This window comes from Macaca mulatta, chromosome 11 (assembly GCF_049350105.2).
Source record: "Macaca mulatta isolate MMU2019108-1 chromosome 11, T2T-MMU8v2.0, whole genome shotgun sequence".
In the NCBI taxonomy this organism is placed as follows: Eukaryota; Metazoa; Chordata; class Mammalia; order Primates; family Cercopithecidae; genus Macaca; species Macaca mulatta.
The window spans coordinates 22,990,387-23,004,546 of record NC_133416.1 but is presented as its reverse complement, the minus strand read 5'-3'; the positions used below and the strand labels follow the sequence as shown (position 1 = coordinate 23,004,546).

At 37.3% G+C, this 14,160-nt stretch overlaps 1 protein-coding gene across 2 annotated transcripts in view; it reads right to left on the bottom strand.

Annotated features, from left to right (window-relative positions):
* Positions 1-14,160, bottom strand: part of PDE3A (phosphodiesterase 3A) — a 312,000-nt gene that overhangs the window by 180,359 nt on the left and 117,481 nt on the right. The window lies entirely within an intron of this gene.

The window sequence follows — 14,160 nt, the reverse complement described above, 5'->3', positions numbered from 1 at the left end:
TATTTTTTTATAAGTACTCATTACATGAACAAAAAGCAACTCTTTTGGTAGGATTTGGTAGGCAAATAAGCAAACAAAATTTAACTACCTCGCTCTATGAATAATTTCACATCATGTCTATCGAAGTAAACAGAAAGTTTTACTCCTTTTAAATAACCAAAAAGTTGGCACAAACAAGGTTGTCGGAATAATTTTATTTCTATTTAGAGTAGCAATATTGCATATAACTACTTTAAATGCTCAATCATATATGCTCCCACTATTTTAATTTTACATATAATGTGTTCACTTAGCAGTTTTCAGGCAATAAAAAAAATGTGTTTCTTTTCACTCTGATGAAATTCACAAAAATTCTCTTACTCGAACTTCTTAGTTATTATGTTTGATGAGAATATTTAAATCAAAATGGGATTCAAGTCAATGTATAGGGAGACCTCCGGAAACCTCGACAGGTGGCAGAGGCTCTTGCTTCTTCCGCAGTGAAGGGGATACAGTTTAGTATGGTGGTGAAGGAGCCAAGCTTATGTTTTAAGGCAGGCTTTGCTGGTGCCCTCAGCAAGTCATTTAATCTTGTTAAACTCAGCTCTTATCAGTAAAATCAGAATAATTGTAGGAAACAGATGGGGTTGTGAGGATTAACACGTGTATAGGTAAAATGCTCCATATATAGTTGACCTTCCTTGCCACTCAGAACGTGTTGCATGCTGTTAATTATAATAACAGAATTTGTAATACGAGCTGAGAAATTATATGCAGTTTATATACATTTGCCACACTAATTGAACTGTACACTTAAGATCTGTGTATCAGTGCATACAAATTGTACTTCAATAAAATAACAAGAAAATTGAATATACGTAAAGGTAGCAGAATGGGGGTGGAGAGAAAGAAATGTACACTACTTGGATCACATTTATTACTGGATCTTATTAACTTGAACAAGGTTAATAAGAATGATTTGTTTGAAAATGTTTGTCTTTGCATTATTAGTCTAATTATACGAACACTAACAGTTGACCCTTAAATATATTTCATATCATAAAAATCAATTTGTTAATCTCATTTTTGTTATTATAAAGTCTAAAACAGATACAAGTTTTGCGGGAAGTCAGGGACCCCAAACGGAGGGACCGACTGAAGCCCTGGCAGAAGAACATAAATTGTGAAGATTTCATGGGCATTTATTAGTTCCCCAAATTAATACTTTTATAATTTCTTACACCTGTCTTTACTGTATTCTCTTATCATAAATTGTGAAGATTTCATGGACACTTATCACTTCCCCAATGAATATCCTTGTGATTTCCTATGCCTATCTTTACTTTAATCTCTTAATCCCGTCATCTTCTTTGTAAACTGAGGAGGATGAATGTCGCCTCAGTACCCTGTGATTGTGTCAACTGCACAAATTGTTTGTAGAGCATGTGTGTTTGAATATGAAATCTGGGCATCTTTAAAAAAAGAACAGGATAACAGGGATGTTCAGGGAACAAGAGAGGTAACTTTGAATTGGCCGCAGGTGAGCCGAACGGAACAGAGCTATATACCTCCTCTTTCATAAGCAAATAGGAGAAATATCGCTGAATTCTTTTTCTCAGCAAGGAACATCCCTGACAAAGAAAATGCGCCCTGAAGGTATGCCTATAGATGGCCCCTTTTTAAGGAATCCAGTCTTTTATAGTTGAAGCCGAAGGGATGAAATAAGCCTCGGTCTCTTATAGTGCTCCCAGGTTTATCAAGTGGACAAAAATTCCCACCTAATAAATTTTGGTCAGACAGGTTATCTGCTCTCAAACCGTTTCCCGATAAGATGTTATCAACGACAATGCGTGCCCGAAACTTCATTAGCAATTTTAATTTCACCTCATCCCGTGGTCCTGTGATCTCGCCCTGCCTCCTTTGCTTTGTGATATTTTATTACCTTGTGAAGCATGTGACCTCTGTGACCCACACCCTATTCGTACACTCCATCCCCTTTTGAAAATTGCTAATAAAAACTTGCTAGTTTTACGGCTCGGGGAACATCATGGATCCTGCCTACATGTGATGTCTCCCCCGGACACCCAGCTGTAAATTTCTCTCTCTTGCGCTCTTTCCCTTTATTTCTCAACCCAGCCGAGACACTTAGGAAATAGAAAAGAACCCATGTTAAACATTGGGAGCGGGTTCTCCCGATATACAAGAAACAACCTCAGGCACAATCCACAGCCAAATTGTAATCAGCGTCCTTGTGAAAGTCTCTATTCACTGCACATCTCTAACCATTTTGTAAGGATCCATGGAAATGATATACAAAGATGACTAAAGATTAATAATTTCAAACAAGTCCACAGTAGCCAATGAGATGCTACTAAGGTTGTGCACATTAGGCACAACCTTAAGCATTTCACAAGTATTTCCTCTTATAATCTTCCCAACAATTCTACAGGAGTATGGTCTTCAATCTACCATATAAATGTGGAACAGTAGAACCGTTAGACTGAGTAAATTGTCCAAGGCCACAGGGTTGCTGATGTCAGAGCACACAACAGGACCCATCTCAAACTCCACAGGCTATAATATTTAATCTTTACTTTCCACGGGCCCAAATATGCAAAAACACATGCATGTGCCAATTTGCTACTGAAAAGTATAACATACATGTGATCATTGGTCCTTCTCTTTCATGACAATGTGAGGTATCAATCACTTTACATTCTTGCCTTTACTGCTGTTCCTTTTTGCATCCATACTGAGGCAGAGGGGCAGACGAAGAAGGAAGGAAAGAAAGCAAGGAAAGAGAAAAGAAAAACAGGAAAAGAAATATTTCCATCATCATACTCTTTATCTGTGAAAAAACGTTCAATTTTATAGGTTCTACCAGTAAGGGATAGGTTCTACCTGTAAGACAAAGCTTGAAGAAGTCAAGTAAATGCCGTTTTAAAAAACATATGTTGAAATAATCTGAGATACAGAATACAGTTATCTCTTGATCTCTAGAAAAGAGTTACAGAATACAGTTATCTCTTGATATCCATGGCAGATTGGTTCCAGGACCTTGTAGATACCAAAATCCAGGGATGCTCAAGTACCTGATATAAAATGGTATAGTATTTGCATATAACCTAGGCACATTCTCCTGTTCACTTTAAATCATCTCTAGATTACTTATAATACCTAATCCAATGTAAATGCTATGTAAATAGTTGGTATAGTCTGCTGTCGAGGGAATAATGATTTTTTTAAAATCTGTACATGTTCATTTCAGACAGACTCACTATTTTTCTTGAATATTTTCCATCTGAGGTTGGTTGAATCCATGGATGTAGAATCCAGGTATACAGAAGGCTGACTATACAGAGTTCCTACATTTCCTTCAGTCACAGGGGGGCCTTCTATTTTAATCTGCAAGCTCCACAATGCCCACCAATCTATGAGACTTGGGATTTTATATTATTTAACATTAGGGTAAATTTTCCTTTAACAACATAGGTATAGTTACCAGTCTACTAACAGAGATTATAGTAGAAAATGCTTCTACTTGGATAATGGATAAATGGAAAAATGGTGGGATATAGTTTGATAATTTTTCTAACCAGTGCTCCTTTTAGCTTACTGTATAACACTACTAAATCTTTTCTGCTATAACACGTTTCTGCATAGTTAATTAGCTCATACGCAATTGGTAAACAGTGGGATAGTAAAAGATATACTGACTTACACGATTTCCTCCCCACTGCCTGCCAGCTGGTTAGTGTTTAATCACCAAGTCACAGCAGCAGAACATAAAGTATACTAACACAATTGACCAGAACAGGGCGAAGAGTAACATACAGAGTAATGTAAACCCCATTTTCCTGCACAGTATTCTTCTTTGTTCTGCTTGATCAATGAGTCTCTAATTAGAAATACCCAGTGTTTGTTTTTCTGATTTTGATGCATTTTGCATTTGCCACCCTCTCAACTCTTCTTTCCATCTCTTTTGAATAATCTACCTTCATCTTTTCTCTGTCTATGATTAGGTTTATATTGACCATATCACTTATTTATTTATTTATTTGTACTAACATCTCTTTCTAATGCCACTAGTATTTTGATTAGAATTATTATTTTTTCTCATGATCCTGTTTTTTTTTAGGGCACAATTTGCAGAACCTATGTTTTAAAAAACTTTAATATCATGTTATAGCAGAAACACCTGCCCAAGATTTTATCTTGTTAACATTAAAATAGAGGAGACTCTTAGAATATAGCCCTCCATTCAGTTAAGAGATTATAACTCACTACATTTCAAATAATCAGTTTACATATAATTTATTATAACTTAAATGAGTTCATATAACAATTGTAATAATTTATAAAAATAACTATCTGTTATATACATTTTTCAATTGAGGTAAGTTATGTTTCTGGGATTGAAAACTATAAAGTACTTAATCAGTTGTATCAGAATCACTTTAAGTTGTTTTTGGTTTAAATCTTATGAGAATGTTTCCTAAATAATTGCATCCTCTTTAGGGTACAACTACTTGCAGTTTTCATTAAAGTGACTTGATTGGCTTCTTGAGAAGAAGGATCTAATAATATAGCTTCCATTATAGAATAAGTGCCCACCTCAACATGCAACATAAACACCCATGATAACACTGAAGCTTTCAGATAATAGAGCAAGTGGAATTCAAGTACAAGGCTTCCTCATGGAACTTCTCTTATGTTTCTTGAGTTCATCTCCCTGCTGAGAGCATCACTAGTAAGATAAATGACTCTCTTCTGGAACCTGTTCAACTTTCTCTGTCACTTCCATATAGTATATATTTATTGGTTCTATATTTTAAAAAATCCTGCAGCCATGATTGAAGACTTTTCTCTTTGAGCACAAAGCCCACGTTCATGAGAGACAGAAGCTAAAGTTCAGTAGCAATACCTTTTCTATACAACACAGCAAAGCAAAATCTAAAAAAGTGTACTTCTTAAACTCTGAAGTCAGGCAGTTAATTTTGGACGAATTCTAACAACTGAACATGGACAGCTCATTGATAAGAGCCAAAATAAATTCTTAGTATGGATCCCAAAAGAATTTGGCCCATAAGGGAGTAAAGAGAGAATCCGGGGTGTTGTGGGATGGGGGGGCGGGGGCATGCGGAGTACCCAGGTCCATGAGAATATCAGGAATCAGAGCTGTCATGTCAGATCTCTGAGAACTGTGCTGGTTTGTTTGTGGAGGTGGTTCTACTACAGTGACCTGAAGGCCTCTTGAACAAGTTCTGAGGAGCATAACGGTAACTAGCCAACCATGTTTTCATCTGTGTAAGGGGGCTTGTTCAATCCCAATAATACTACAATGCCAAAGGATGGCTCTGGTCTTTCAGTAACAGCAGGTTTGTGGGCTTATCACTTCATTTATGCATCCACACATCAAACATATGGAGTACTTGATTAGTATCAGGCACTCATCTATCTCTTTCCTCCTTACTGATAAGACAAACAGTGTGGCCAGAACATGATTTCTTGAGTAACTAGCACAGAATCAGTTTCCATTTCTCACCATTTTTCACAGTATTCTGTAACCTCCGCTTATCTGTACTGACATTACGAGTACCGGGGCCAGGCGCGGTGGCTCGCGCCTGTAATCCCAGCACTTTGGGAGGCCGAGACGGGTGGATTCGCGAGGTCAGGAGATCGTGACCATCCTGGCTAATACGGTGAAACCCCGTCTCTACTAAAAATTCAAAAACTTAGCCAGGCGTGGTGGCGGGCGCCTGTAGTCCCAGCTAATTGGGTGGCTGAGGCAGGAGAATGGCGTGAACCCGGGAGGCGGAGCTTGCAGTGAGCTGAGATCCGGCCACTGCACCCCAGCCTGGGCGACAGAGCGAGACTCTGTCAAAAAGAAAAAAAAAAAAGTACCAAAGAGGGGGAAATGTGAATCAAATTCAGTATTATTATAGTCTGATGAAAATGAGAATAAAAATTACATGATTTAACATGTAGAATTCCTTTAGTGCAGTAACAGAAATTTAACAAACCCCTCTCTCTTTTTAATGAATAGTTAAATGTTGTCCATTTGGCTTCTTATCAAAGAAATCCAATTTAAAAGTTACCAGGCACTCTCCTACATTGCTGGTGGGAGTGTAAATTGGTACAACCTTCTTAAAAAGCAATCTGGCAACATATACAGAAAGCTTAAAAGTATTCCTACCATTTGGCCTAATAATTCCATTTCTAGGAATATTCTGTAAAGAGATGTTCTGCAACTTTAAGTGTTTTATACAAAACCTTTTATATCATTATTAATTGTAGTAGGGAAAAGTCGAAAACAACACAAATGTCTAACAAGAGAGAATGTTATGTAATAGCCATAGGAAAAATTGGCACATTACCATTAAAAATGTTTTTGAAAACTTAATACAGAAAAAAATGCCTGTGAAACAGACAAATTTAAAAGGAATATTCAAAATTAAGCATATTATTCTATGTAAAATATATAAAATGATGAAGACACATACACCATTACTTATCTTAGATTAATTATAGTTGTTTCTTTGTATGACTCTACCTTTCAAAACACTGAGCTTGTGGTCACAAAGAAATCTAAAATCTGGTATAATGAAAGCATTTAAAGTATTTAGCTGTTATGCTAAGTGCCAGGAATAAAGGCTCAAGCCAGAGCCTAGACAACTAGATTAACAGAACATGTATTAGTGACCACAAGAAGAATGGTCAAGAAAACAGGAGAGGAAAGAAGAGGATAGCAGAATTCCAAGCAGGCATTGACTGAACACATTTCAAACAGGCAGACTTAGGGCAAAGGAGAGTAAATAAAAATTCATGCAACATTCTCTTGTCCACTGTCCATATGGAGGAATTCTCAAATTGAGTGATTTTAGACAGATACTATGTTTAAATAAATAAATAATGATGTAGAATCAATTTCTTTATATGAATCACATTTGTACTAAGTAACTTATCTGATGAAACACAGTTGTACTGAATTTAGGACAGATTGCCATCAATGCCATCAAAACATAGGGCTTCTATTTGTGTATTTTTTTTCTTTTTTTGCAGAATTGTTTAAAATGTTATTTTCTCCAATTCTCTTCAATTACCTTTAGCAAACAGTGGATGGAAACCTTTTGCTTAAGCCTAAATTCTCTACTACAGGGCAAAATAGTCCTAAATATTTCAGTGAAGAATGACATGTATTACTTTCCACTCCAATTCTGCCCGGAAGTAGGAAAGTAGTAAATAAATGTCACTTTTTTTCACACTTGGTCAACTTGAACTGATAACATTTATTCCATAGGAAAGGGAAGTCATAGTTTGTCATGTAAGGAGAAAAAAGTCTGAGGACAAAACTACACACACACACAAACACACACACACAGACACACACACACAGACACACACATACATAACAGTCACAAGACACATTATTCCATTAAGAAATGTACATACACACAGCATGAGCTTCAAGTCACTCACCTACAATTATGCTTCTCTGACCACATGACAATAAAATCAAACATTGAAAATATTTGGCCCTGAATTTGATTATACAGTTATCAATATTTTCATAAACAATATGAAACCTAAGTGCAGGGCATATGGTGGTGTCAAGAAAATATTTTAAAAGTTGTTCTTCAATAAAGTTAAAGGTCATGTAAACACTCTATACACTTTTTATTTCTCTATAAAATTGAATTGGGTTTGGACCAAGAAAAATAAAAGGCTTCAGCCACTTGAATATTTGTACTAATGTCACTCATTTACATTCCTTCTCATCAGAGAGCGGCCTGAAGACAACTTAATCTAGATGACTCAAAATATGCAAAACTCACTTGCTTCACTTGAATCCAAAATTAGAGGTTAGAAGGGCAAATGTTACTACAGCATTGCGCATAATGGTAAAATACTGAAAATAGTCTGAATCCCCTTGTAAACAGAAAGGTTTAAATGTATTCTAGTATACTCATACATCGGAATACTCTGATGCCATTGAAAAGTAGTTTGTGGCCAGGTGCGGTGGCTCACGCCTGTAATCCCAACATTTTGGGAGGCCGAGGCAGGCGAATCACCTGAGGTCAGGAGTTCGAGATCAGCCTGACCAACACGGAGAAACCCCATCTCTACTAAAAATACAAAATTAGCTGGGCATGGCAGCACATGCCTGTAGTCCCAGCTACTTGGGAGGCTGAGGCAGGAGAATCGCTTGAACCCAGTAGTGGGAGGATGCGGTGAGCCGAGATCACGCCATTGCACTGCAGCCTAGGCAACAAGAGCGAAACTCCACCTCAAAAGAAAAAAAAAAAGAAAAATAGTTTATGATGCGTGTGAGTGTGAATGTGTGGAGAGAGAGGGAGAAGTGAGGCACATCTGTGTGTGTTTGTGCCTCTGTATACGTACATATAGTCATCCCTTGGTATCTGAGGGGAATTAGCTCTAGGGCCCTCATAGATAAATAGCATAGTATGTGTACATAACCTATACACATCCTTTCATATACTTTAAATCATCTCCTGATTACTTAAAATACATAATATAATGTAAATGCTATGTAAGTTGTATTTTTATTTATATTATTTTATTGTTGTATTGTTATTTTTTCTAATATTTTCTATTCGCAGTTGGTTGAATCCACAAAGGCAGAACAGACAGGTACAGGGGGTTGACTGTCCATATATGTATATGTACATATACAGACAGAGAAGGAGGTGATCAAGATACACTGCCAAGTAAAAATCAGAATAGCTAAAAAGTGCATGTAAGATTAATTTGTAAATGAATTAATCTATAAAGTGTTAATGATACGATTAACAATATGTGCTGACCAATTTCTATACAGGTGGTACTCACCTACACATTTCAGACATATTAACTTATTTAACTCTCATACTAATCCTGTATTATTGGCTTTATTATTCTCCTCTTTAAATCAATAAGGAAAATAAAGCACAGAGTTACTAGGAAACAAAGTGCCTTACTAGCAAACACAGCTAACTAAGTGTTTTTGCTTTTTGCTCGTAAGTCTTCATTCCCGCCACCACCACCCCACCCTTACTCATCTCCTCCCTCTTCCTCTTCCCTAAAGAGGCTGACTTTACAAATTACCACACCTGGATTCTGGAGTCCATGGATCTTGTTAGGATTCAGTCCATGAGAGTAACCATCAGTGAGTGTGCAATAAAAGAAAAGGTTGAGGTGAATATTTATAACCACCCCTCCCTGTCCCGTCCCCACCTGCTCAATGCAGCAAGGTAATACAATAGTGGCTGCATTTCTCTACCCATAGCCACAGTTCCTGTTCAGTAGCCCCTTTCCCACAGGTACTGCTCTCACTGGGTCACAGTTACGCCTCCCTCTCCTCGTGCCTTTGGTCCCAGTGATAACAGCTTTCCCTTTTTGGGCACCCAGGTTGCCTCATCATTCCTTGTTGTTTTTCTTAATACTTCTATAACTAGGTCCTTCCTCAAAGTCTTCAATGACCTCGGAGTCATCTACTTCCTGCCCAGACTGTGACTCATACAATAGCAGAGACAGGATTCGAACCCAGGCACTCAGGCTCCTGAGGCTGTGCTATGCTTCAACTCACCCTGCAATACTTACTGCCTCCCCACTATGCTAGTCTATGTGTCATTTTAGTACTGAAATACTACTAGGATGGGTGCAGTGGCTCACATTTGTAATCCCAGCACTTTGTGAGGCCGAGGTGGGAGGAGGATCACTTGAGTTCAGGAGTTCGAGACCAGCCTGGCCAACATGGTGAAACCCCATCTCTATAAAAACACAAGAATTGGCCGGACGTGGTGGTGCACGCCTGTAATCCCTGCTGCTCAGGAGGCTGAGGCACAAGAATAGCTTCAACGTGGGAGATGGAGGTTGCAGTGAGCTGAGATCGTACCACTGCACTCCAGTCTAGGCAACACAGTGAGACTCTGCCTCAAAAAAAAAAAAAAGACAGAGAGACTGCACTAAATTACCTTCAGAAATTTTATCTGGGAAGTAAGATTACAACAGAGAATTTAAATCTGTATATCGTATAGTTGTACAATATTTGAATGTTATTATTTCTCAAACAAAAATGCAGTAACAATGGACACTAATTATTACTAACTACTGCTGTAAAGAAATTTGATTATAATTATAGATAACCTAGTTAAGGCAGACAATCCACTTTGTAGTTAAATGTTACTTGACAATCTTAACTACAAGGTCATTTCATAAAGTATGAATAATCATTCTCTAACACAGAGGTCTAGACAATGTGTTGTAGGTTTGCTACCCAGTATGATGCCTACATGGCTCAGGTGAATTTCTATCCCGCCTTAACTCTGTTTATCTTTAAAAATAGGACACCTGAGGTCAAAATTCCCCTTAGTGACCAAACTGGCCAAGACTGGCGGGATCCAAGATGGCAGGTTTCTTGACCTCTGAAGAACCTCTAACTTCATTATAATCTAATTTTCATGCTAAATGATACACCTCACAGCACCATGATGGGGGTCTCACTATGTTGCCCAGACTGGTCTCAAACTCCCCAGCCTCAAGTGATCCGAGGCCTCCCAAATAACTGAAATCACAGGTGTGAGCCACCACCCTGGTACATTATCAAAACAGGAGAAACAGTAATTTAATGATCCTTTAATCCAGGGGTGGTGGCTCTAATGGGATGAGAACCAACAGAAAGAAATGTTTAATATTATGTTTTTAATATTTAAACAACAGATTTTAACCATCACATAATTTTATGGTCTTCTTTGGGACATTACTGATGTTCAATATTGTAAATTTGCTTCGAATTTCATCAAATTTCTAAACTCTATATAAGGTATATTTTATAGGGGACTGGAGTCTAAGTTGCACCTCAGCCTCATGATTGCTAACCTAACCTCAACTCTTGCTCTGCTTAGCCACTGTGCTGAGAAGCCTTATATTCTTCTTTCCATGCAGCAAACACAACATGCTCATGTCACTTCACCAATATTACAAGTTTCCTCCAGAAATGGCCTTGAGCAAGAAAATGGAATTCAATATGAACAATTTTGCCTCATCACTAGATACTTTGGAATGTATGTGTCCTTTCCAAATATTCAAGGATCACTGTTGTAATTTTCTTGCTATGTAAAGGAAATTTCAATCTCCGTTTTTAAATGGCAATCAAGAACTAATAACAGATATGTATTCCTGACACTACATGGCTCAAGCAATGTTTTATATTAGCACCTAACATTAAATTAACCAAATTCATTCAGGGGAAGGAATCATACAAACTCGATCTTTTTTCTTCAATTCTTTCAATCTTTCACCTCCTCTCAATGTGAAATGTTAAACCCATCAATTATATATGTGGTATTTCCTAAAAGATGAATCTAGCTTACCAGAAAAAAAATACAAACCCAGAATTCCCCCATCTCTAGGTATAGAAAGCCTCCAGATGTCACTCAAATCCAACTCTCTTACCAAGGATTTACTAATGAATGACTGCCAGCAGTGAATATACTCTGGCCCCAAATCCTTCTGCCTCTATGACGTCAAGACCTCCACAGCCCTGTGTTTCCTGAGCAAACATGTGGGCAAAATTCAGGTCATTCATTATTGGAGCATAAATGTTAACAATCAATGTCTCCCAGCCATAGCTGTTATCCTGACCTAAGACCCATCTGTCATCAACATCTAAATCAGTGAACATTATTTTCTGACTTGATTTTGCTGGAATAAAGCCATTTAGTCTGTAATTGAGGAAAAAAAGGGATTAACTATAAATTTCAAGTAAATGATATATCTTATGATCACATATGTAAAACATTTCAGTTAGGCATTAATATATCTAAGCACAAATTATTTCCCCTCCTCTGTAGAGATAAACCATGTACTGATTTTTCTTCCTTTCATATACAGAATATACATAGGACAAAACAAATAGTTATTTTATCTCATTTTCATGGCTATAATAGTTTACTGAGACCCAAACAATGTTTTCTGAAATCAAAATGGTAATAAGACTCTGGCATAAGGAAGGTTGTCATTTTTCATGCCCACCTCAAGGCTTGCTTCTGCTGTCAGGGGCTGCCTGAAAGGCTTACTGGCTATGATGCTCCAACTTTATAAATCACAGCCAGACTCAGTCTTCACTAGGCATTTTCTGTATTAATCTCTAGAAACAACAAAATGAATGCATCTGTTCTCTTGTCCACGCACGCGAATGAAAATAAAATACAAAATCCTTAATGAAGGAAGGAAATGACTAAGAAAATAACTGCAAGTAAAAATCTATACTTCACTGTAAACTGAAAACATTTACATAGCCCTATTCAGATACAGAGTGTGTTACTGATTTTGGAGTACGGTATTTGGAAATCTCTTTGATGATTCTCAATTGATCTATTTCAGAAGAATTATTTGTTTATTGCTAAAGAATTATTAGGTAAAAATACTTATGAAATAATAAGATATCACTTTGAACCTGGATACTTCTGGCATAATGATGTGATTATGGGAATTGCATCTTTTTTTTTTTTTTTTTTTTTTTTTTTTGAGACAGGGACTCACTCTTGCCCAGACTGCAGTATAGTGGTGCAGTTAGCTCATGGCAGCCTCAACCTCCCAGGCTCAAGCAATCCCTTTATTCAGCCTTTCGAGTAGCTGGGACTACAGGTACACATGGTGGCTTGTACCTATAATATACTCAAGAGGCTGAGGTATTTGTTGTTATTTTGTTGTTGTTGTTGTAAAGATGTCTCACTGTGTCGCTCAGGCTGGGCTTGAACTCCTGAGTTTAAGGGATTCTCCCCCCGTCAGGCTCCCATAGTGCTGGGATTACATACCAGTGTAAGCCATTGCACCAGCTGCGAATTGCATTTTGCTTTCCGTACTGAAGAAGCTAATTATTTTAAAAACTTGTTCACTTAAAGAGAGATACTTGTCTCATGAAAACCAAAATAAAGTTGAGTTTTTTAAACGTGAGTGAAGGTCAGCTTAATTTAACAAAGATCTCTAATTAGCAATTAAATTGAATTCTTAAAAATAAATGCTAAGAATTCCTGTTCACCAGCACTGAACAACACTCACATGCTTTTTTCAAATGACATGACTGGTATCATCAATTGAATCAAAGAAAACCCCAAACTCCACAATCAGGATAGGACTAATTGTGGAGGCATGTAAGGGGAGATTGGGTGGGGGTGTTGGTAGAATACATGAAAGAGAGAGAGGTTGACTGGGAGGAAGAAAGTAAAAAGGAAAATATAGTGTCCCCCTTGCCCCCCAAGAGTAAAGAGCTCAAGAAAAGGGTATTTTTGTTTTACTTGTTTTAAGTGTTGTGCATTTCATAATGCTCCTGGGTAATGCTATGGATAGTATCAATGTCAATAGAAAGGAATATGCATTATGCTCTTATTTTCAATTATATTCATTCTATGTGAAGAAACATAAAAACATAATTCTAACTGATGAGAGTATATATCAAGATGAGCTGTATTAAAAAATATGTGAAAAACTTCAAAATGGGCAAAAAGAAAAAGCAAGACAAATTAGTAAGTTCCCTGACTATCTCACATATTTCTCTGGCTTTTATTGTCTTTGAGTCATTTTACAACTCTGAAAATAACAGAAATTGACAGCAATCTCATTTACCATCAGAAAAATAACAAATAGAAATGGATGCTGTGCCCACTGGAATGCAATTGACTATTGCCATGTGGAAACTGACCACTTTTGCATCTTTCTTTCTTTCTTTTTTTTTTTTTTTTTTTTGAGACCGAGTCTCACTCTGTCACCCAGGCTGAGTGCAGTGGCGCAATCTTGGCTCACTACAACTTCTGCCTCCTGGGTTCAAGCAATTCTCCCACCTTAGCCTCCCAAGTAGCTGGAATTACTGGTACCCGCCACCACGCCTGGCTAATTCTTTTTTTGTATTTTTAGTAGAGACAGGGTTTCACCATGTTGACCAGGCTGGTCTCAAACTCCTGACCTCAAGTGATCTGCCTGCCTCGGCCTCCCAAAGTGCCGGGATTACAGGCATGAACCACCACGTCCAGCCTTTCACATCTTTTTGTAAATTCATTTAGCACTTCTTTTCTGATTTTAAATGTATGTGATATTGTAACTTTTCATTTGAATCAGTTGTAACATCTTATTGGTTCCCTCATTAATCAGTTAAATAGAATTTTTGGCATACATTCGTTCATA